At 47.2% G+C, this 23,319-nt stretch overlaps 1 pseudogene; it reads right to left on the reverse strand.

Moving 5' to 3' along the window:
• Positions 1–21,062: 21,062 nt before the first annotated feature.
• Positions 21,063–22,110, reverse strand: LOC123068096 (BTB/POZ and MATH domain-containing protein 2-like; annotated as a pseudogene).
• Positions 22,111–23,319: the final 1,209 nt, after the last annotated feature.

Genomic DNA, 23,319 nt, shown 5'->3' on the forward strand with positions numbered 1-23,319 from the left:
GACATGGCTCGGTAGCCAGATCATCTAAGGGCACAGAGACAAGGAGACCAGGGACTTGCCAGAATAGATGATGTGGTGGTCACCACCGCAACAGTTGCAGCCAAACCATTGTCATCGCGCTGCTGGGAACCAAGGTATATGTGTGTTATGTTTGCGTTACTTTGGATATCCCATTGTTGTCGAACTTGCCGAGACTGGCGAAGGTGACCAGAACATCAGCAGTGCCCTACAATCGAGAGGAGCAACTTATCAAATTTAAAATCTCAAAGGGTGAGGTAAACCAGCACATGGAGTATTTTTCTGAAATCAGAAATGGACGCACACTGTTGCGGCTATCTTGCAGTGGGTTCTTGAGCAAATCTTACCCTTGGATCAAACGATTACCCACTGGAAAAGAGGGCATAAGTACATGTAAGATACTGCAATTAACAAACAGGGAAAGCATGGAAAATAAACGAACACTATAACTTGCCATGGCACGATGGCCAGCATAAGATTCACCATGGCTTGATTACCGTGGGCCGCAAGCACTTGCATGAGAGAAAGAGCAGAGTGGAAGCAAGAGTGGAAGAACTTGTTCACTGGAGGCACAGCGGAAGCCGAGCCGGACGACGGAGGAGGGAAGCATTGACAGGAATGACCTGAAGATACACAAGCGAATTAGAAATAGTATCCAATAGGATATACAGGAATGACAAGGATATCAGAAAAATTATAGTTCTGCTAAAGTAGCAGTGTTTGTTCATTCTTCTGTGTGGCTGTCCTAAACAAAGGCCCCTCGAAAAATTCAAAATAAAATAGTATCATGCGATTCAAAGAAGGGGAGGTACAATTAAAAGCTAGAGGTGCTATGAAAAGCACTGGAGTAAAAGATTGAAGATCATATTTGAACCTGCCAATTTATATGAAACCTAAAGGACAACCCTTGATGAGGAAGTGCACTGTTTGGGTACCTAGGACAGAACCATGGCAGAATTTGACAGATGTACAGGAACCCAGGAATCAAACAATCATATCATGACTGCTAGATAAAAAACAGAGCTAAAAATCCACTAGAACGGTGACACTAGCAATTGCACCAGAATCATCACGAGAGGCGCAAGTGTTTGGCATCACAGGTCACAGCTAGCACAACATAGAAATTGCCATGGCATGACCATGACTCAATGTGGATGGCCGTGGGCAGCAGAAGAGAAAGCACAAGGAGGAGAGGGATGGCATGGCTTACCTAGCCCGGAGCCGGAGACGAAGTGGTCACTGGAGCGCATTCAACGGAGGAGATGAGGCATGGGAGAACCCTGCTGTTTGGCGTTCACGTCACTGTAATCCATCCTGAAATTCAGGACATGATAGTGTGCTCATTTACATGAGTAACTCTACTAGATATAATGAAACTGAAGATTTTAATTAAGCAGTGTTGCATACCGGACGACAAAGAATGAATAACTATCTAGATCGAGATGGGTAGGTCTGGACATGGGCTTCATCGTTCTTGAAGAAGCATCATCCGACAGACCCCTGTAAGGTTGTCGAGATGAGCAAGATCCACTCTTTCTATCTTCAAGAGAGGCGGGCATGAGAACAGGGCAGAGAGGAACGAATGGGCTTACGCACACAGGAGTCGATTCTGTCTACCGGAGGCAAAGGGGAGCCGAGCCGCACGTCGGTGGAGAGCAGCAAGGGTGCCGGCAACAGCAGGTCCATCCAACGGAAGACACCGACTGAGGCCAAGCCTTCCAGCACACACCTTGCATGTAAGAGATGGTAAAGTAATTTCAGATCTTCCATTATTGGAGTGCACTGTTGTACTAACAACCATCAGCCAAGACTGAACCTGGAGCATATATATGACAAATCTGACTCACAGCCAAGTCAAGAATAGTTCTTGAGTAGCAATTGTGATGTGGTAGAGGCTCAAGTAACAATGAAGACATTTATGTTTGTGTCTTAGAAAAGAAAGATGAGTTGTTTCTTCCACCAAGATTTTAGCGGTACAAGCAAATATGTTGAAGGAAGCAATAACGATGTGAAAAAATCTCTCGCGACCCTGCTGCATGTAAACCAGATATCATCCGTGCAACACTTAGCATCACTAAACTTCAAATGTAGCTGACAATAGTAGTAGGATCTGATCCTACATGAAGAAGCTCAACAAATATGGAACTACAGACCATCCATCCATCCATCATGAACCCTAGAAATCAACAAATATGGCACTACAGACCATCCATCATGAACTCTAGAAATCAACAAATATGGCAAGCACATAGTTTAGCAACACGCAGAGCATGAGCGTGAGAGAGAGCGAGCAGAGAAGAGTACTGATTGCTTACCGGACATGGCGGGGCGGATGAAGACCGGACTGGAGGCGTCGGAGCACTCCTTGCGTCGGAGCGGAAGAAGACCACATGGTGGCTCTGTCCTGGTCCTGCACATAATATTGACACTTCATAATCCAATGACTAGCAGCGGATGTGCTACCTGCAAGGAGTCGTTGCCGGCACATGGAGATCAGCGTCATCTACTGCTCGGCGCAACAGCAGCCACCCGGAGCAGCGCCTGCGCTCCTTGGCAGGAAAAATGCATGGAGCGGAGCAGTAGTAGCAGCGGAAGAGATGGATTGGATCAACTTGCTGTTGAAGGTGGCACGCGCGCACACACGACCGACCAGCGGATGAGACGACGAGCAGGGCTCCTTGGCGTGTGACCCATCTTTGCACTTTGACCTTGAATCAAGACAAGAGAAACCAAACCAAATCAAATGGCGTTGTCGAGAGAGGAGCAATCTTTATTTCTCTGTATTAGGGGGGCAGTAGCTAAGAACGAACCCTAGAAATTGGGGATTTTTTTAGAATTTATTGACCTAGAAAAGAAGAAAGGGTGCAGGTGCAAGTATTCATCTCGCACCTAACCAGCACCAGCTGCAATTTTTTATAGCAAGTATGTGTGTTGTACATCTGTCAGCTTGATGCCAACACATCCATCCATCCATCCATCCATATGGCTGGGTTTCAATGAAACAGAGGAGGATCTCACCATGGCATCTCCACCTCCTGGTCCAGCACGTCGGTCGTCCACTTGCCCTTGTCGTGGCCGTGCGCGGACACAAGGAAGCAAGGGGGCGTCAGATCTGCAGCACGCACGCACGCACATGAGAGGAGATGGAGATGGAGGACTTGGCAAGGACGGAGGGAGGATGGGGGCGGAAGGAGGAGGAGGGCGTTCGTGCGTACCTTGCGCCGGCATCCAGGTCGTGCAGGCCCTCGGAGATGCGCCGGCGTCGAGGGCCACCGCAGCAGCAAGCTCCGGTGTTGGTGTGGTCCACCGAGAGAAGGGGGTGGATCCCGGTGCGAGCGGCCTCCATCGCGCTGCTGGGTGCGGATCCGGCGCCGTCGTCGCCGGAACTGGTGCACCCCATCCACCCCTCCATCCATCCATCCATCATCCATGGGTGGGTGGGTGGAAGGCTAGGGTTTCCATGGGTGGATGGACGAGCTCAGCTGACGAGGGAGGTCGCCCGGCGGCGGGGGAGAGAAGGTCGGCGGTGGGAATGGGGAGACGGGGTCGCCGGCGGGGAGAGCAGGCGGCGGCGGGATTGGAGAGGAGGAGTTTGCGAGCTAGTTTTGGGTTGGTCGGGTGGGGACTGGGGTTTCAATTTTTCATCCTTGTTTATTTTCTCATTTGACAAAAATTCATCCTTTATTTAATTCAATTCAATCAACTCAACACAGATGCATCGTTTACATGCCATCACAAAATTTGAAGCTAGTCCTCACACTGCAAGTTGGATCTGTGCTGCGGTTTGCGTTTGTTCTCCATGTGTTACTTTCCTCCGTTCGAACAACAAGTACCACGCAGCAGTCGCTATGGTTTCTCTCAGATTTGGCAAACCAAGGACTCGAACAGATGGTTCTCAAAGGCACACGAGATGCTCGAGAACAACTTGGCCTGACCGATTTATCTGGCAAGCCTTCTATATGAACTCATGACCTTCACAACCTTAGCGCACTGGAACAACAAGTGCATAACATTAGCCGGACCTTGGTTGCCAAAATTTTCGAAGCTGCCGCGCAGGACGCATATGGATGGTATGATCTTGTGTGATCATCTGGGAGCTATTAACTTTTCTGCATGCAGGGCTTTGTATTCGTGCAGAGACCCCCTTGAGGCGGAGCTTCGTGCATGTATGGAGGGTATATCACTTGCTTTACAACGCAGTGATCTGCCTGTTGCTTTGGAGTTGGATTCCCTTGAGGTGGTTTCTCTCATATCAAGCTCGGACACAGATCGATCTGTTTACTCTTCAATTGTTAGAGAGATTAAGTACCTTATGGGTCTTCGGAAAACCTGTATCTCTCATGTCGCGAGAACACAAAATAAAGCTAGTGATAGCTTAGCTAGTTTTGCTAGAACCCAAGGTAGGACCATGACCTGGTTAGGTGCTGGTCCAGTTGAAGTAGTGGAGATAGCTTTGAATGATTGTAAGGATGTCGTGATTGAGTAATATAATGCTATTTCCCCCGCAAAAAAAAGGGGGGTAGGTTGGATGGTGGTGCATTGAATTATTTCGTTTGAAATATCTATCTATCTCTTGATGATTCGATGTGTAGGCGGCGCCACAAAGGACACAAGAAGAGCCCGCACATAGAATTGAACACACCACCCCACAACATGGTCACCGCCGCTGCTACACGAGGCTATCTGATTCGGTGTATTTCATGTCCAAGCTTAAGTGGAGCCAAAAGTCAAAGCTTATCTGCACCGGTACACAGGGTCATGAACCATCGATGGTACCGTTCCGATCTACACAAGAAAAGAGCCTACCGACCTGGCTAGACTATCTTATATATATACTATATCTCTAAGTTTCATCTACGGTCACCATATATGGAGTATGTATGTTTCCTCGAATACTAATATTTGTGACGCGTTCGATTCAGCCTTGTTGGTGGGCGAGCAGTGCTGGTGTGTTTCGGTCGATTTCTTGGAAGGGTAACCAGAGCGGAATTAAGTCAGAAAAGTCGGGGATGCGCCGTCCTTATTTTGTTGCCAAGTAGTGCAAGGACGCATGCAGGAGAAAAAAAAATCCAAATTGAGAGGAAGATTCTGTAGTGGGTTGTACTGATGTGTGGCGACCATCATCACGGCTGAACGGCGACCATTTGATGTGCGTGAACTCGGGACGATTGGCGATGGACATCGTCGGGTGTTGCGGTAGGCACACGAGAAGTTGAGCGGGTTACTACAGGCTAGTGATGTCGAGCGGTAGTCAAAAGGCCAACGCGTATACGTACGTATGGTCTGGTGTGGTCTGCTAGAGGAAAACAGACACGTTAATATTGATGCTTTATGTTCAAAAAAAAATATTGATGCGTTTCCACCGTAACGTGCAGCCCGCTTGCTCGTGCATAGGGGTGGACTAACGAGCAGCTCGGCTCGTTAAACTCGTACTCGTTAAGCTCGCGCTCGTTAAGGCTCGGCTCGTTAAGCTCGTTAAGATTAACGAGCAGAAAACCCTGCTCGGATCGGCTCGTTTGAAACTCGTTAAGCTCGTGAGCGCTCGCGAGCGCTCGTTAACAGATTATAATGTGTTATAATATACATGATGAATGTTTAGGTATGGTTTTCAAGATGAAGTATGAAGACTACAAAAAGAAATGAAGTAGTTTGTTGCCTCATATATTGATTAGATTAAATAGATGGGCCGAAGTGCTACAAAAAGTTTGTCACATAAGATAAAAATATGTATTGTGTTGTAACTAACGAGCTTAACGAGCTACTCGTGAAACTCGTTAGCTCGCTCATTAAGCTCGTTAAGCTTAGCGAGCTAAAATCAATGATTGGCTCTGTTCATTAAAAAGCGAGCTATGAGCTTAACGAGTCGAACTATCGAGCGCTCATTAAGCTCGCGAGCTACGAGCTTTTGGTCCAGCCCTACTCGTGCAGCCCGCGGTCTGTTTCCACCGTGACGGGTTGATGATTCCACGCGCGCGGCCATGGAAAGCGAGACGATGGCACCGGCGGCACGCACGGCACGTCCCGCACGATCGAGGTCGTCACCGAGATCCTGCTCCGGCTGCCCGTCAGGTCGCTTCTCTGGTTCAGGTGCGTCTCCAAGGCATGGGACGGCACCATCTCCGTCGATCCGTCCTTCCGACGCGACTTTCGCCTCCACCGGAAGCAGCATCCATGCCTGCTCATCGCCGTACAGATAGAGCTCGCCGGCAGGAAAGATACGCGTGACTCCGATGCCGTGGCCACCACAGGTCTCTACCGATGGGAGGAGACCCACGGCGCCACAACCCTTGTGCACCCCATGGACTCAACAGACTCCCTGCCCAAAGGGGTGACATACGAATTCGCGCACTGCGACGGCCTGGTGTTGATGACCACCACCATATCCGCAGTGCGTGTGTTCAATCCGACTACAGGTAGTGTCTTCACGTTGCCAGAGAGCCAGGATCCCACCACTAGCCCTGAGGATAGCCGCCATGTTTACGGCATAGGGCGCAACCCTTGCACCAGTGACTTCATTATTGCCCGCTTCTTCCACCGATCTGACCCTCGCATGGCCACCTTCTTCACACCTCATGTGGAGGTGTTCACCATAGGGACAGACCAGCATTGGCGTCAGACGTGGGCGCGCAGCCGCCACACCTCATCATGTTATGGCAGAAACGATTTTCTTCCAGGGGTCCTTTCTCTGGACCATCGGCCAATATCAGCAGGCTATCACTCGTGGAAAAAGGGCCTTTGGTCGCGGTTCGCAACTGCCATTAGTCGCGGTTGCGCAACCGCGACCGAACGGGCGCGACTAAAGGCCCCACCCTTTAGTCGCGGTTGCTTAAGAACCGCGACTAAAGGCCCGTCCACGTGGGCGCCAGGCGGCCGTCGGGGCGGACGACCTTTAGTCGCGGTTCTTCTGGCCAACCGCGACTAAAGGCCGCCGCAGGTTTAGGGTTTTAGCCCCCCCCCCTAAACCTGTTTTCTGTTTAATTTGTATTGTTTTATTTCTTTTGTGCTTTATTTTAATTTTGAAGGAGTTTCACATATTCTACGGTACTATATACATGCATATGAATGTACAATTTCAAACAAATTTAAAATTAGAACCAAAAAGAATTCAAGAGGAATATACAATATATATTCAATATCATCGGATGACCATATACAATTTTGAACAAGTTTTCATACATAATTTAATGCATATAAAGTTCTACGTCCTCGTAATGGTGTTCTCCTTTAGGATGGAGGACTTCCCTCCTGAACCATCCAGCTAGTTCCTCTTGAAGTGGTCGGAAGCGAGCTTCTGGACTAAGCATCATCCGGAGGTTATTCCTCTGAGCATTGGTATCACTCGGAACCCGCTCAGAGGTGTATCTCCGGATCATCTCACAGACATAGTATGCACATAGATTGGTCCCCGCTGGCTGAATATCCTCACCATTCTTAGCATTTGCCCTTTTGAATTCTAGCTCTTTTTTGAATTCACCGACCTTTGTATCTACGAACCGTCTCCAAACCCTACGAGGCAAAGAAAATTAAATGAACAAGAGAGTTATTAGTTACTTGATATTAGGAAATGAACGAAATAGGCCGATCGATATAGAGCGCAAATGAATGAAAATAATTACTTCTGCAGCATTCTTCTCATGTCGACCCAAAGCTTTGGATCCTTATTCAGAGAGTCGTGGACGAGACATTCTGAGGTGTCAACTTTAATTACTAGCAGAATCCAGTGGAACCTGCGGACACGATACATGCACAGTACGTCATGCATAACTCATCGATTAGCCGGCCACATACCATGCATGGAGTAAACAAAAGAGAATGTGCTCAAGACAGAAACACTCACCCAAAATGGTAAGGAAATAGAATATCACTTTTGAGTTCCTGCTTTGTAAGAAACTGCCAGGTCTGCCTCCATGTCGGCGGGGTGATGCTCCAACACATATCCATTAACGATGTGTGGGTCAATGAACCCAACATCATGGATGTTCCTTACTCTGCATTCCTTAATCTTCATTCTGCATGTATAATAGCGGACACAACAATATAGTTAGGACATATATATAGTGCAGGCAATATGAACGAGATGGGGTAGAAATAAATCACTTACAGAACGTAGCAACTGATGATAGATTTGTCGAGCTCGCGCAGATTGAAAAGCTGGAACAATTCACTCAGATGAATTTGTACATAGTAATGTTTGAAGTGATGCTCATATCTAACTTCCGCATAAATATATTCTTTGGCGTTTTTATTTTTTATGTAACCCTTGTACCATTTCAGCAGACCTTTCATTTGTGGAGGTAGATCCTCTTCCTGCGCAGGCTCGACGAGAGGCCCATTCTTCACATATGTAATTACTACCTCCTTCACTGGCGCCTCATCAAGGCCTAACAGTTCACGAAGAGTAATACCTAAGTTGGCCGCTTGTTCTCTGGCACTCGTTACAGTCAATCCATGTGCTGCCGCAGCTGCTATGATATCGGGGTCATCCGGACCGGCGGCTTTCACTATAAGCGGGGCAATCGATTGTTTACTTTGTTCCCCGAGCTGGGCAACTCGTTTCCCGCTTTTTTTACTTTCTAATTCCGTTTTCTCGGCCTCCTCCAAGGCTTTGTTCTCCTGGTTCTCCGCCCGCTCTTTCTTCTCCTTCAACATGAGTGCCTGCCTACGAAGTTCACGTGCATAGTCGTCAGGCAGATTCTTCGCGGCTTGGGTCGGTGTGCTCAAAAATGACTTAGCCCACTTCTTTTGCTCATCAGAAAATACTGGCTTGGGCTCGGGCTCTCTTTTCTTCTTGCAGTCCGCCTTCCATTTCTCATGATCAGCAGCCGCGGCCGCGGCAGTTTCCTCGGCACTACGTTCCCAAGGCCTTGTGGGGAGAGGCTTCAATGATGGCTCCGGTACCTTTGTGGTCTTAGGTACATAAGGGTCCGGGTTAATAATCCAGGACTGCTTCTTCTTCTTTGCCGGAGGTGGATTGGGGGGCGGCGTCTGATCACCCGCCGGACGAGGACTGGGGGGCGGCGTCTGATCACCCGCCGGACGTTGTGGACTGGGGGGCGTCGGCTGACGTGACGGAGGTGTAGGTGAACCGCCACCACCGTAGGGGGGTGGACTTGTTGTCCTTGGCGCCTCGCCTGGAAACTTGATAAACTTATTTTGCCATAGAATGAAATGGCGCTTGACATCTCCAAGTCTTTTCTCCCCTTCAGGTGTAGCAATGTCAATCTCCAGGTCCTCAAACCCTTGGACTATGTCCTCCACCGTGACACGAGCATAGCCATCTTGAATGGGGTTGTTGTGGTGGAGTGCTCCAGGTAAACATGGTAAAGCACTGCCGATGGCTACCTTCATGGACATGTTCCCGATAGGATAATACAGATGACATTCTTTCATCTCCTTTATATCGTCCACGGGGTAGCGAGGAGGCTCCGGTGCAGTAATTTCGACCACCAGAGGCTCCGGTGCAGTAATTTCGACCACCAGAGGCTCCGGTGCAGTAATTTCGATCGTCGGTGCATCTGCACCAGCCGGTGGGGCCTCCGTGGAAGCCACACTGCTTCTCCGCTGCTGGCTTCTGAGATCCGCTGGATGATCTTCATGCTGCGCCCGAGCTGCATCTCGTTCGGCTACTAGTACACTCACGGTTTTCTTCATCACATCCATTTCCGATGCCAGCCGCGCCACAACATCTGCTTCCCGATCCATCTTTCTCTTCCGGCTTCTGTAACCGTACGGGTCATCATTCTGGGGGAACCCTATTTTCCACGGAATGTGCCCCATGCCTCGTACACGTCCTCCGTGTTCAGGATTCCCGAGCGCTTTTGTCAGCGCGTCGTTCTCTCTGTTGAACTTGATCTTCCCCTCTTGAGCATCCCTCATTGCGTCAATAAGGGCTTGGGTGGGTTTAATTATTTTGCCCCGGTAAACACACTCCCCTGTCTTCGGGTTCAGCGTTCCCCCATGCCCGTACCACCAGCTTTTGGCCCTTGGGTCCCATCCCTCCGTACCTGGACGGATTCCTCGCGCCCTCAGCTCGTTCTCCATCTTCTCCCACCTAGGCTCCCAAAGGCGATACCCTCCTGGCCCCATAATATGATTGTACTCCTTCTTAGCCGCATTTTCCTTATTTTTTTCGATATTTGAATGAACTGCTCCGATTTCTTTTGCTTCACAAATTCTGGCCAATCATGTTTCAGTTTCTCATATTGTCCTTTGAAATCCGGAGTCTTGTTCTGCTTGACAAAGTCATGGGCTAGATTTTGCTTGAATTTCCGGAATGCGTCGGCCATCTTATGAAGAGCGAACTGTTTGACTAGCCTCCTCCTCTCCTTGTTTTCCTCAATCTTGTTACCCTCCTCATCGAATTTGTTGTATTCCGGAGGTAGAACGAAATGTTCCATAAGCTTCTTGAAGCAATCTTTTTTTGTTCTCTTATCGACAAAAGTGAAACCAGCAATTCGTGCCTTCTTTGGCTTATTCCACTCCTGGACGGTGATCGAGACGTTGTCTCTAACAATGGCTCCGCATTGGTTGACAAACTTGGTGGCGTTCTTGCGGGGCTCCAGTGGCCTGCCAGTTGCACTGTCGACAACCTCGATGGTGCATGTTTCTCCTTGTTTCATCGTCTTGGTTGGGCCACGCTTTGACGACGTACTCGATTGTTTCGACGATCCGGCCGAGGGCTAAAATAAGAAAGAGAGTCGCGCGCGTTAGTCCACACATATTTATTCAAATCAGTTAGTTTGTATCACCAGAGGCTCAATGTATATATATACCTCGGCGCCGGAGGTGGTTGCTACTTCCATTTGAAGATCGTCGTTTATCGACGTTTGTTCGGCATCATCTTGCTGACGGCGCCCTTCATCTTCACCGTCAAGGTTCAGATAAGAAGAGATATCATCTTCTTCTTGTCCGGTCGGCACATATAGAATATCGCCGTTTATGATGCCGAACATATGTGCTTCACCGTCCGGATCATAGTTTTCCATAATCGGGTCAGCTCTATCGTCCGCCATTATGTCAGTCCTGAAAACATGTAGTAAAAACAAATTAATTAAGTGAAGAAGGGGGGCGGTGGCGGTGGCGGTGGCAAAAGGGCGGTGGCAAAAGGAGGGGGCGAGGAAGGGGTGGGAGAGGGTGTCGCGGTAGAGCGCGAGACGGGGCGGCAGACGACGGCGTCACGGAGAGGGAGGCGAGGACAACACACATGTATAACCCTCGCCGCCCCCTCTCGATCCCTAAAAAAAACACCGCGCGCATCGCCGCCCCCCTCGCCGCCCCCTCTCCGTATATACGTTTTTTTTGTTAATTATCAAATTTTACGGTTATTTGTTAAGTTATACGTTTTTTGTTAATTAAGTTATTTTACGGTTATACGTTTTTTGTTTAGTTATTTTACCGTTTTTGTTAAACTAATTAACTAGTTAAAATTAAAAAGAACAAAAAAAATTTCTCTCTCCCTCTCCACCATCTCGCTAGCTCTCTGTACGTGGGCGAGAGGGGGCGGCGGGCGACGGCGGGCGGCGGCGTTGAGGGCGGGCGAGAGGCGGCGCGGTGGGCGAGGGAGTCCGGCCGGCGTGGGCGAGAGGGGGCGGCGGGCGACGGACGTGGGCGAGAGGGGGCGGCGGGCGACGGCGGGCGGCGTACGAGGGCGAGAGGGGGCGGCGGGCGCCGTACGTGGGCGAGAGGGGGCGGCGGGCGACGGCGGGCGGCGTCGAGGGCGAGGGCGACGGCGGGCGGCGTCGAGGGCGAGGGCGACGGCGGCAGGCCTTCGGCGCGGCAGAGCAGACGAGAAATGCCCGCGACGGGTCGGGCCCTTGTATTTATAGCCCCCCCCCTTTAGTCGCGGTTGGGGAGGCGACCCGCGACTAAAGGGCAACCTTTAGTCGCGGTTGGGGAGGACCTTTAGTCGCGGTTGGGGAGGCGACCCGCGACTAAAGGGCTTTTTTGGCGGGTTTTTCGTTCCCGCGCGCAACGACCTTTAGTCGCGGTTGGGCAGGCCAACCGCGACTAAAGGTATTTTTAAAATACTTTTTCTTTTTCAAAATCTTAAAAATACAAATAATATATCGAAAAATTCAGAAAAATAAAACTAATTCAATTCAATATGTTAAAAACACAAATATTATATCAAAAAATTCAGAAAAATAAAATTAATTCAATTCAAAATTCTAAAAATACAAATAATATATCAAAAAATTAAGAAAAATAAAACTAATTCAATTCAAAATGTTAAAAATACAAATAATATATCAAAAAATTCAGAAAAATAAAACTAATTCAATTCAATATGTTAAAAACACAAATATTATATCAAAAAATTCAGAAAAATAAAACTAATTCAATTCAAAATTCTAAAAATACAAATAATATATCAAAAAATTAAGAAAAATAAAACTAATTCAATTCAAAATGTTAAAAATACAAATAATATATCAAAAAATTCAGAAAAATAAAACTAATTCAATTCAAAATTGTATACGCCTAGGCAGGAGTATGACTAAATCACTCCAAATTTCATGTATCATCAGTGGTATCTTGAATCATTCGAAAATGGACACCAAACACATCACGGGTAATATAATTCACATGATCCATTCAACAAAGTTTGGTACAATAAATTATTACACATCATTTCTTCCGTTGTGTCCCTGCTTGCTTACGGTTGTGCCGTATCCATGGAGCATCCTCATCATTTAACTTAATGCTTGGGTCGGTGTTCACTTTGAAGGGCGGAATTTCAGCAAACATATTATAATCTTCTGACATGTCTGTCTTGTCCTCCACTCCCACGATGTTTCTTTTCCCTGAAAGAACAATGTGGCGCTTTGGATCATCGCATGATGTACTGATCGTTTTCTTATCTTTCCGTTTCCTCGGTTTGCTACTCATGTCCTTCACATAGAAAACCTGAGCGACATCTTTCGCTAGGACGAATGGTTCGTCAAGGTAACCAAGATTGTTGAAATCCACCATTGTCATTCCATATTGTTGGTCCACCTTTACCCCACCTCCTGTTAGCTTGAACCATTTGCACTGGAACAAAGAGACCTTAAAGGAGGGTCCATAGTCAAGTTCCCATATCTCCTCTATGTAACCATAATATGTGACCTTTTGCCCATTCTCGGTTGCTGCATCAAAGCGGACACCACTGTTTTGGTTGGTGCTCTTTTTATCTTGGGCGATCGTGTAAAATGTATTCCCATTTATCTCGTACCCTTGGAAAGTCGTTATAGTCGAAGATGGTGTCTTGGCCAACATGTATAGCTGATCTACAACATCATTGTCATTCATTAAATGTTTTCTCAACCAACTGCCGAAAGTCTCCATGTGGGCCTTCCTAATCCAGGATTCAGGCTTCCCCGGGTTGTCCGAGCGTAAAATATTCTTGTCTTTCTCAAAGTACGGAGCCACCAAGCTGGAATTGGTCAGTACAGTGTGGTGTGCTTCAGTCAGAGAATGGTCGTCCATACATGTCGTTGATTTCCTTCCGATCGTGCCTTTTCCACTTAGTCTCCCCTCATGCCGCGATCGAGGAAGACCAATCGGCTTAAGGTCAGGAACAAAGTCAACACAAAACTCAATTACCTCCTCATTTCCATAGCCCTTGGTGATTCTTCCTTCTGGCCTAGCACGGTTACGAAAATATTTCTTTAATACTCCCATGAACCTCTCGAAGGGGAACATATTGTGTAGAAATACAGGACCGAGAATGAAAATCTCTTCGACTAGGTGAACCAAGAGGTGCGTCATAATATTGAAGAAGGATGGCGGGAACACCAACTCGAAACTGACAAGACATTGGATCACATCATTCTGTAACCGTGGTAGATCTTCTGGATTGATTACCTTCTGAGAGATTGCATTGAGGAATGCACATAGCTTCACAGTGGCTACTCGAACATTTTCCGGCAGGAGCCCCCTCAAAGCAATCGGAAGCAATTGCGTCATAATCACGTGGCAGTCGTGAGACTTCAGGTTTTGGAACTTTTTCTCCGCCATGTTTATTATTCCCTTTATATTGGACGAGAATCCAGACGGGACCTTCATACTGCTCAGGCATTCAAAAAAGATGACCTTCTCTTCTTTGGTCAGAGCGTAGCTGGCACGACCTTGAAACCATTCCGGATGCCGGTCATCAGGGTCTTTCAAACGTTGCTGGTCCTGCCGTGCTTCCTTTGTATCATTTGTCTTCCCATACACGCCCAAGAAGCTTAGGAGGTTCACGCAAATATTCTTCGTAACGTGCATCACGTCGATTGCAGAGCGGACTTCTAGGACTTTCCAATATTCTAGCTCCCAGAATATAGATTTCTTCTTCCACATGGTTGCGTGCCCGTCAGCTCCCTTCGGAACTGATTTCCAAAGATGACTTTCAAATCCTTGACCATATCAAATACCTCAGCACCAGTGCGTTCCGCAGGCTTCGGCCGGTGATCTGCCTTGCAGTTGTAATGCTTGCCTTTCTTTCTTACTGGATGAATTTTCGGAAGAAATCGACGATGCCCAAGGTACACGTTCTTCTTACAATTTGGCAAATGTACACTTTCAGTCTCATGTAAGCAGTGCGTGCATGCATTGTATCCCTTATTTGACAGTCCCGAAAGGTTACTAAGAGCAGGCCAATCGTTGATGGTTACGAAAAGCAACGCTCGTAGGTTAAATTCCTCTTTTTTGTGCTCATCCCACACACGGACACCAGGTCTGCCCCACAGTTGTAAAAGTTCATCAACTAATGGCCTTAGATACACATCGATGTCGTTGCCGGGTTGCTTCGGACCTTGGATGAGCACTGGCATCATAATGAACTTCCGCTTCATGCATAACCAAGGAGGAAGGTTGTAGATGCATAGAGTCACGGGCCAGGTGCTATGGCTGGAGCTCTGCTCGCCAAAAGGATTCATGCCATCTGTACTTAGACCAAATCTTATGTTCCTTGCGTCAGCTGCAAAATCTTTGAACTCTCTGTCGATCTTTCTCCATTGCGTTCCATCTGCGGTGTGTCTCAACTCCCCGTCCGACTTACGGTCCTCTTTGTGCCATCGCAACAACTTGGCATGCTCTTTGTTCCTGAACAGACGTTTCAACCGTGGTATTATAGGAGCATACCACATCACCTTGGCGGGAACCCTCTTCCTGGGTTTCCCGCCCTCAACATCGTCACCAGGGTCATCGCCTCTGATCTTATAACGCAATGCAGTGCATACCGGGCATTCATTCAAATTCACGTATTCACCGCGGTAGAGGATGCAGTCGTTGATGCATGCATGTATCTTCAGAACCTCTAAACCTAGAGGGCAGACAACCTTCTTTGCTTCGTACGTACTGGCGGGCAACTCGTTATTCTTTGGAAACATATTCTTCAACATTTTCAGCAAGTTTTCAAATGCCGAGTCAGCTACACCTGCCTGTGCCTTCCATTTCAGCAAATCCAGTGTGCAGCCCAGCTTTTTCAGACCATCATCGCATCCAGGGTACAACGACTTTCTGTGATCCTCTAACATGCGATCCAAATTCTCCCTCTCCTTTTCAGTTTCGCAGCGTCTCCGTGCATCAGCAATGGTCCGACCAAGATCATCAACGGTCTCATCACGTGCCTCTTCTTCACCTTCACCTTCACCTTCCCCTTCACCTTCCCCTTCACCTTCCCCTTCACCTTCAGCATCCTCCATGAAAGTATCACCGAAATGAGCAAGATAGCTTTCATCGATGAAATCATGCCCTTCTTCATCTTCTTCCATTATAACCCCTCTTTCTCCATGCTTGGTCCAACAATTATAGCTTGGCATGAAACCGTGCCGAAGCAGGTGCAGGTGAACTTCTCTTGAGGAAGAGTAACCCTTCTGATTCTTACAGTCAACACATGGACAGATAACAAAACCCTTCTGCTTGTTCGCATTAGCCACTACGAGGAAATCTTTCAAACCCGTAGTGAACTCGCGGGAGAGTCGGTTACCGTACATCCATTGCCGATTCATCTGCATTATTATAATATAAAATATATAATTAACCATCATGCATTTGTTAAAGTAACTAGCTATAAACAATAGAAATTAAACAATGAACAACACACATGCATATTTTATCAATGACACACATGCATGAAAGGTTCAAGTTGCTAACCGCGATCGAGGAGGAACCTCAAGTGTGGCTCCAACACTTCATATCATGTTTGTTTCATGCTGTTGGGCATTTCATCAAACACCTTGTGTGCATAAGAGGAACCAAAAGCAAACCTACACCCCCTTGTGAAGAGAAGTGGCACCAAATGGCTAAGTGAGTGCGCTGAACTGGTATATATAGGGGAGGAGCTTTAGTAGCGGTTGGCCAGGCCAACCACGACTAAAGGCCTTTGGGCACCTTTAGTCGCGGTTGGCCTGGCCAACCGCGACTAAAGCCCCTCACGTGCACCAGCTGGCCACCGAGCGCCCTGGCCCAAGCTTTTGGTCGCGGTTCGTCTGCCGAACCGCGACTAAAGACTTCATTAGTCGCGGTTCCTACAGTTTCGCGACTAATGGGGCTGGACGGAAGCCTCTTTTTCTACCAGTGTATGACTGGTTTCCTCCGGTTATGGTTGGACAGCGAAACATTCAGCGTCCTTCCGCCGCCTCCTTGCTGGTCGTTGCTCGACCAAAAGAATTCCACCTTGTCTGAGCTGCGTGGAGAGTTGTGTGTAGCATGTCCCCGGCAAAGCAACGACCAGTCGCTTGATATGTGGATGTGCACTAACATGGACGCTGCTGGCTCCAACATGCCACAGTGGGACAAGCGCTACATCATCCACTGGGACTGGCCACAAACGTCGCTTCGTCCGATGGTTGTGCTAGATGACGGGGTACTCGTGTGCAAAGCCCAAGGGAACCATCTGTGCCGCTGCATTTTGCAAACTCGAAAACATGTCAAGGTCAACGATAAATTTCGAGTGGAAAGTCTGAAATACTACAACCTGGAGGCGGACAGTCCCATTGAGTTCCCACTCGGAAGCAAGGCCAACTTCGATGTAATACCCTATGTTCCAAGCTTGGTCCCAATCTAGTTATACATGGGGCAAGCAAAATTCAGCAATTCATTGGGAATTTGGGACGGAATAGTTGCGAGTTTGTGGGCATGCAAGTATATTCCTGCGTCATATGTTAGTAAGCGTTGTGTATGTGAGTATGTGTTTCATCTTCAAGAAAGATATAGACTAAATGTGAGGCGATGCGACTCGGCTCTGCACCAAGGGATCGGCCATGATGCTTCGGGGTGACATCGATAGTGCTACTTGTATCGTGCCTATGCCCATTACATGGAGTACAATCCTTCGAAATTAGGGCCCGACTAAGGGCAAGTCTCGTCTACAAAACGTTGTGTGGCAAGTTGATTCCATCGCACCATTGGATGAGCATCCGACGGATATCGTACCTTCATCAACATCGAGTCGGTATTGTTTCTTTTCGTTCTTCAATTGTCCCCTGCCGACACTAACTGATTTGCCTACCTCCGCGGCCCGAGGCCGCCTACCCTCCCGCCAGCATAGCTACCCGACCCTCCCTTCACCGTCGCCTTTGGCCATCCCTCTAAAGTCTAAATCTTAAAAAGAACCAGACTTCTCCTGCAAGTCAGCATCCCAGACACTCGAACCGTTACCTTTCGACTTGCCTCCACTTGAGATGTGGCGGCAAATGGAGTCATTTCCGGCCATGGCTCGTTCCCGGCCAAGGTGTCGCCGGCGTCCCCAAGCCTCGTTGCACTCGCTCTGGCACCACCGTCTTTGGCCTCGGTGCAGTGTGTTGTGTTCTTTGAAAATTGACTGACCCGAATTGTAAAAAAAAAGACAACTTACACATAGCCACTGCGTTTAAATTATGTTGTTTTCACTTTACCCGGTGTGGCTGGAAAATAATCAACTCTTATATGTCAAGGTTTTGAGGATTTGATTTCTTTGGCATGTAGTACTTGTTTGGAAAAGTCACCCTAGAAAGTAATCTTCACACGCACAGGATGCCTGGGATTTGGGGGGGGGGGGGGGGGGGGGGGGGCATCAACAATGTTCGATCGAATTGCATGTATATATGTTGGCTATAGTAGTTATAACTTATTAGCTATAATGTTCGATAATATTCTTGCATGTCGCCCGTTTATTCTGACTACAACATCGTCCTGCAGTCCATGCCGACCTCGTCCTTCTCCACACGTCTGGATCACGACTTCATCCGTTGCAACGGGCTGGTGTTGTTGCCCACTGAGTTGGGGTGCAAGTGGCCCACCCGTCGCATCCTCAAGCTGCCTATGGGACCTCGGAGGCTTCGCACCTCACCTGCTAAAGGGGATACTTTCTGCATCCTTCTAGTGGGCACAAACTTTCGTTACGGTAGGAAATATTTTTTATATCAATTTGCTAAAGGGTTCATTCTCCCCTATTCCTATAGAGTTTTGAATGGTAAACTACAATTTTAACAAGGGTCACAATAATGCTTTTTTTTTTGCACAGGATTTTGTAGACAACACAAAGAAACGAACGTCTCAGGTACATGCCCTAACATTTTTGTTATTTTTTCCAAGATTCTAAAAAACCCTTTTGGTTGTGTTGCCGCCCTTTTCACGCATGTGTTACAGCCAGGCCCAGTTGTCAACTTGTCATGCTGGGCCGCTTTCATGCAGCCCAGCAAACTGATGCAAGCTGCTTGCGTATACAGCAAGTCGATCAAGCAATGGAGTAGATCAATCTATTCCACATGATCATGGAAGGCGCGACGACGGCACCGGCGGCTGAGAAGAGGACGAGGAGACCGACGCCAATGCGGCGCATCCCGTGGTCATCGTGGAGATTCTGCTCTGGCTACCCGTCATGTCGCTTCTCCGGTTTTGGTGCGTCTCCAAGTCATGGGAGGGCACCATCTCCATCGACCCGTCCTTCCGTCGTGACCTTCGCCTCCACAAGGAACATTTTCCATGCCTGCTCATCACTGTACAGATCAAACTTGCCGGCCAGAAACGTACACATGACTCGCACGCCGTGACCACCACAGGTCTCTATCGGTGGGAGGAGACCCGCAGCGTAACGACCCTTGTGCACCGCATGGACTCGCTGCCTGCAGTGGTGGTGCACTGCGACTACCTGGTACTGATGGTGACCATGTCCTCGGTGCTAGTGCTTACCCATGGCACGCGCTGTGTCCTCACGCTGCCAGGGAGCCCAGGTGTCGGTGCCGCTCGTAACTGTTGGGTTAGTTAGAACATAGAACTCTTTCGGCCTAGGCGCAACCCCGGACTGGCGACTATGCGGTTGTTCGCTTCTTCCACCGAAGTGAGTTCACCACGAGCATCCTCTACCCACCTCATGTACACGTGTTCATCATAGGATGGACTAGCATTGGCGCCACACGATGGCGCAGCCACCCCACCTAATCATGTTATGCCGGAGAATGGATTTCTTCGAGGGGTCTCTCCTCTTGATCTTGGACAGATATGAACACAAACCTGTAACTGGTTTCCTACGGTTAAGGTTGGCGGCGAAACATTCAGCGTCCTTTGCTGCCTCCTTGCTGGTCGTTACTCGACCAAGAGAAGTACACCTTGTCCTAGCTGCGTGGAGAGTTGTGTGTAGTATGCCCCGAGAAAAACAATGACCAATCGCTTGATATGTGGATGTGCGCCGACATGGACGGTGCTGCCTCAAACTTGCCGCAATGGGTCAAGCTACATCATCCACTGGGGAGTGGCCAAAAACGTCGCTCCGTCCTGTAGCTATTCTAGATGATGGGGTACTTGTGTGCGAAGCATCTGGGAACCATCTATGCCGCTGCATTTTGCAAACTCAAAAACTTGTCGAGGTCAAGGATAAACTTCATATGAAAAGTCTGGAATACTACAACGTGGAGATGGACACAATCATTGAGTACCCGTGGAGAAGCAACGCCGGCTTTGATGTAATTCCTTATGTTCCAAGTTTGGTCCAATCTAGTTATAGATGTTTTTTTACTACAACCTAGTTATAGTTGTGGCAGGCAAAACTAAAATAATTGGTTGGAAACTTGCGACATACTAGGTGACTTGTGTGTTTGCGAGCATGAAAGCATATATTTCTGTCATGGCAAATTTTTGGAAATATTTGTACTAGTATCGTGGCAAAATTTACATGTTGTTTTTGCTTTTTCTAACATAAGTCCTTTTCCACAAAGGTCAAATTTTGAAAATTTTCTTATGATCACATGGAAACTTCATAATTTTTTTCTTCCAAAATATGGCAATTTATGTTTTATAATGTTCACAGTGACAACTTTAGAAATTGCTATCTTTGTACATACTTACAAGTGGCGGTGGCCGTGGCCCAACCTCTATTTACGGTTGCAACAGTAGGTTTGTTCTCTGCGTAAACATAACAACAATAGTTAAATGCTACTACCATGGATCTCTTTTGTAAGGATGGCAATTTTACCCATAGGTACGGGTACCCGCGGGACCGCGACCAGCATGGGCAGGGTATGGGCACACTTTTATACCCATGAATAGTACCTATATCCTACCCATTAAGTCATGGGTAGGTACGGGTATAGTCTTATACCCACGGGTATACCCATACCCTGCCCGTTTGTGAACTAATATTATATATTAAGTTGTCGTCAATTAGTCATTAATTTGTCATGTGACTCGTCTACTCCTTTAACTTAAGAGTATGTTGTGATTTCTAAATTTTGATATTGGTCAATTACTCCTTTACCTATTATTGTGATGAGATAATTGTTTTTTTTTGGTCAAATGTGCTATCAATGAGCGTAAAATTGTGAACAACATGTGTACTATTTGTCCTACCCGCTGGGTATCCAATGGGTACGGGTACCCGTCGGGTATGGGTATGGGTAAAGTTTCATACCCATGGGTACGGGTATGGGTAGAATTTTGTACCCACTGACTATACGGGTATGGGTATGGTATTGGCTCTAACCTGCTCATACCCTACCCATTGTCATCCTTACTCTTTTGGTAATATATAGTAGCAATAGGAGAAAAATATTTAGAATTTAAAAAGTCTCCAATTTATTTATTTATTTGATTTCTAGTCAAAGTCAATACTGAGCAGGGAGCAAGACGAGCTTCTGTAAGATGGAGGGGCACCTGCTCCTGAGATGGACAAAGCCATCACGCCATGACTGCCTTCAGGTTGTCGAGTGAAGCGAGGAAAGAGAAGCATGCCGCGTTGAGGCCTTCACAACCATGCTGCTCAGCCAACACCAACATGGTGGCTGTTGTGCTTTGGTTGATGTAGTTGCACAAGGTCTCCTCGCACATCAATTTGAGCCTCTCGAGGTTATACCTGTCTTCTGCTACCAGCAAATGTTGTGCCATCTCCATAGATTCACTGTTGTCAATCTCAGGCAATGCGTCCGTGTAGATGAAGTGAAGCATGGCTTTGAATACCTTAGCTTCCATATCATCGATCCGTATGTAGGTTGCCTCCTTCTCTTTCATAGGACCAAAGAGCTCAGCCAAGAAGACCGAGGACCGAGCAGCAAGCATGTACCTATGCGCCGGGAACAGCACACCGCCGACCTCGAAAGTCATGTCCCCTGCCTACCTGCTTGCCAAGAGGTGGAGGAGTTGGTGGTATAAGTCGGATGGCGGCATGACTACGAACCGCGCATGGTGTGTCTCACTGGAGACAATGCGGATCTCCTCCGTGAGAGTGACATCGCACCTGATACTGAAGAAATCATCTTTCAGAAGCGTTGATTCCTCCAAATATTTCCTCTTGATGAATTTATTGAATCCCCATCCTCGTTTGGGACTGAAAGCACGGAGGTCACTTGTCTGGCTGTGCGATGACACACTGACCTTAAAAGTTGCCTTGACATCCTTGTTGTCGGTGTCATTATCGCGCCATAGATGCATGGCTACCCAATCGGTGTCGAATGTGACGTTGCCATCAGGGTAGTATTTGAGGTGCCAGTGATGGCCCCCCACAACAAACTTCTTGGATGTGATGCATTCGCTGTTGCCGAGCCCCTTGGTGTGGGAGTTGCCCTTGATCTTGAGGATGTGCGACCGGGATACGTCTTCGGCGACAATGGCCGATGAGCTCCACGAAGGTGTCGCACCAGCGGTGTGAGCAGCCATGGAGGATGGGAACCAGTTAGCCTTGGCAGGCCGGCAAAAGGCTAAGAGCATGGTGAATAGTATAGCCAGCTACTGGCTACATGACCATTCCATGTCATCAAGAGTTAGCATTATTAGTTACACATAAAATAGAGCCGACTAGGTTGGCTATAAGGTTTCTACTTTTTCTTATTTTCTATCTATCTCTCTCTTCTCATTAAATATTTTTACCTAGGAGCACGTGTAGTGACGGGCTCTTGCATAAGGCTGGTCGTAATGGGAGTATCATAGATAGTATCATGCATGTCAATTAAAATTTTGATGAGGTGTCATATAATTAAATCAAGAAATAGAGGCTGAGTATCATATCATGATACTGTATCATAAGGCCCTCCCTAATGCTCCACCTTATACATGTGCTAAGACTGCCATGTAGGAAACAAATCTGATGTCGCAAGCTAATAAAGAGGAGAGAGGTGAGTTTCGTGACCCCGGGAAGAACCAATGCCAGACACGTGAACCTAGGCAAAAGCAATTAAATAAAAGAAATCCACCAATGCATGAAATAGTTTAGTTGATAAAGCATTAAATGAGGGGAGCTTAGCACCAACAAGTGAAGCACCTATGCATTGTGGACATTAGTCGCTAATTTTTTTAATATGCTTAGCACCTTATCTAAGCAGCTATGTATTGAAAGTGCCCTAATAAATACTATATTACTATGTGTCATGCATGACAATAAATAAAGTTATATATAATACTACTATATGATATTATGCATTAGGGATATAATATTATACACTAGTATCATATGCATGATACTAACTTATGATACTATCCATTACAAGCAGCCTAAGAGCCCATTATTCAGGGCCGGCCCTATGTTGGTAAGGCCCTTGGCCGAACTCAACGACATGACCCCTATATAATATTATATATGTATATCTTTGACTTCTTTTGTCAACTATTAAGAGTAAATTACGAAGAAAAAAATACATAGAATTAGAAATTTTAGCATCAACAGGTCAACACATTAACAATCCTGTACCCTGTATACTAAAATTGAAATGGATGAACCATATACTCCCTCCATTCCCTTATACAAGGCCACTATAAAAAATACATTTTGCATCTATACAAGGCCACTAACAGTAATCGAGGCAAAATTTAATGATGTTTTCTCGTACTAGCAACTTGTTTAATACTTGCATGCATGTAGTCATAATGACA

This window comes from Triticum aestivum, chromosome 3B, assembly GCF_018294505.1.
Source record: "Triticum aestivum cultivar Chinese Spring chromosome 3B, IWGSC CS RefSeq v2.1, whole genome shotgun sequence".
NCBI classification, from domain to species: domain Eukaryota; kingdom Viridiplantae; phylum Streptophyta; class Magnoliopsida; order Poales; family Poaceae; genus Triticum; species Triticum aestivum.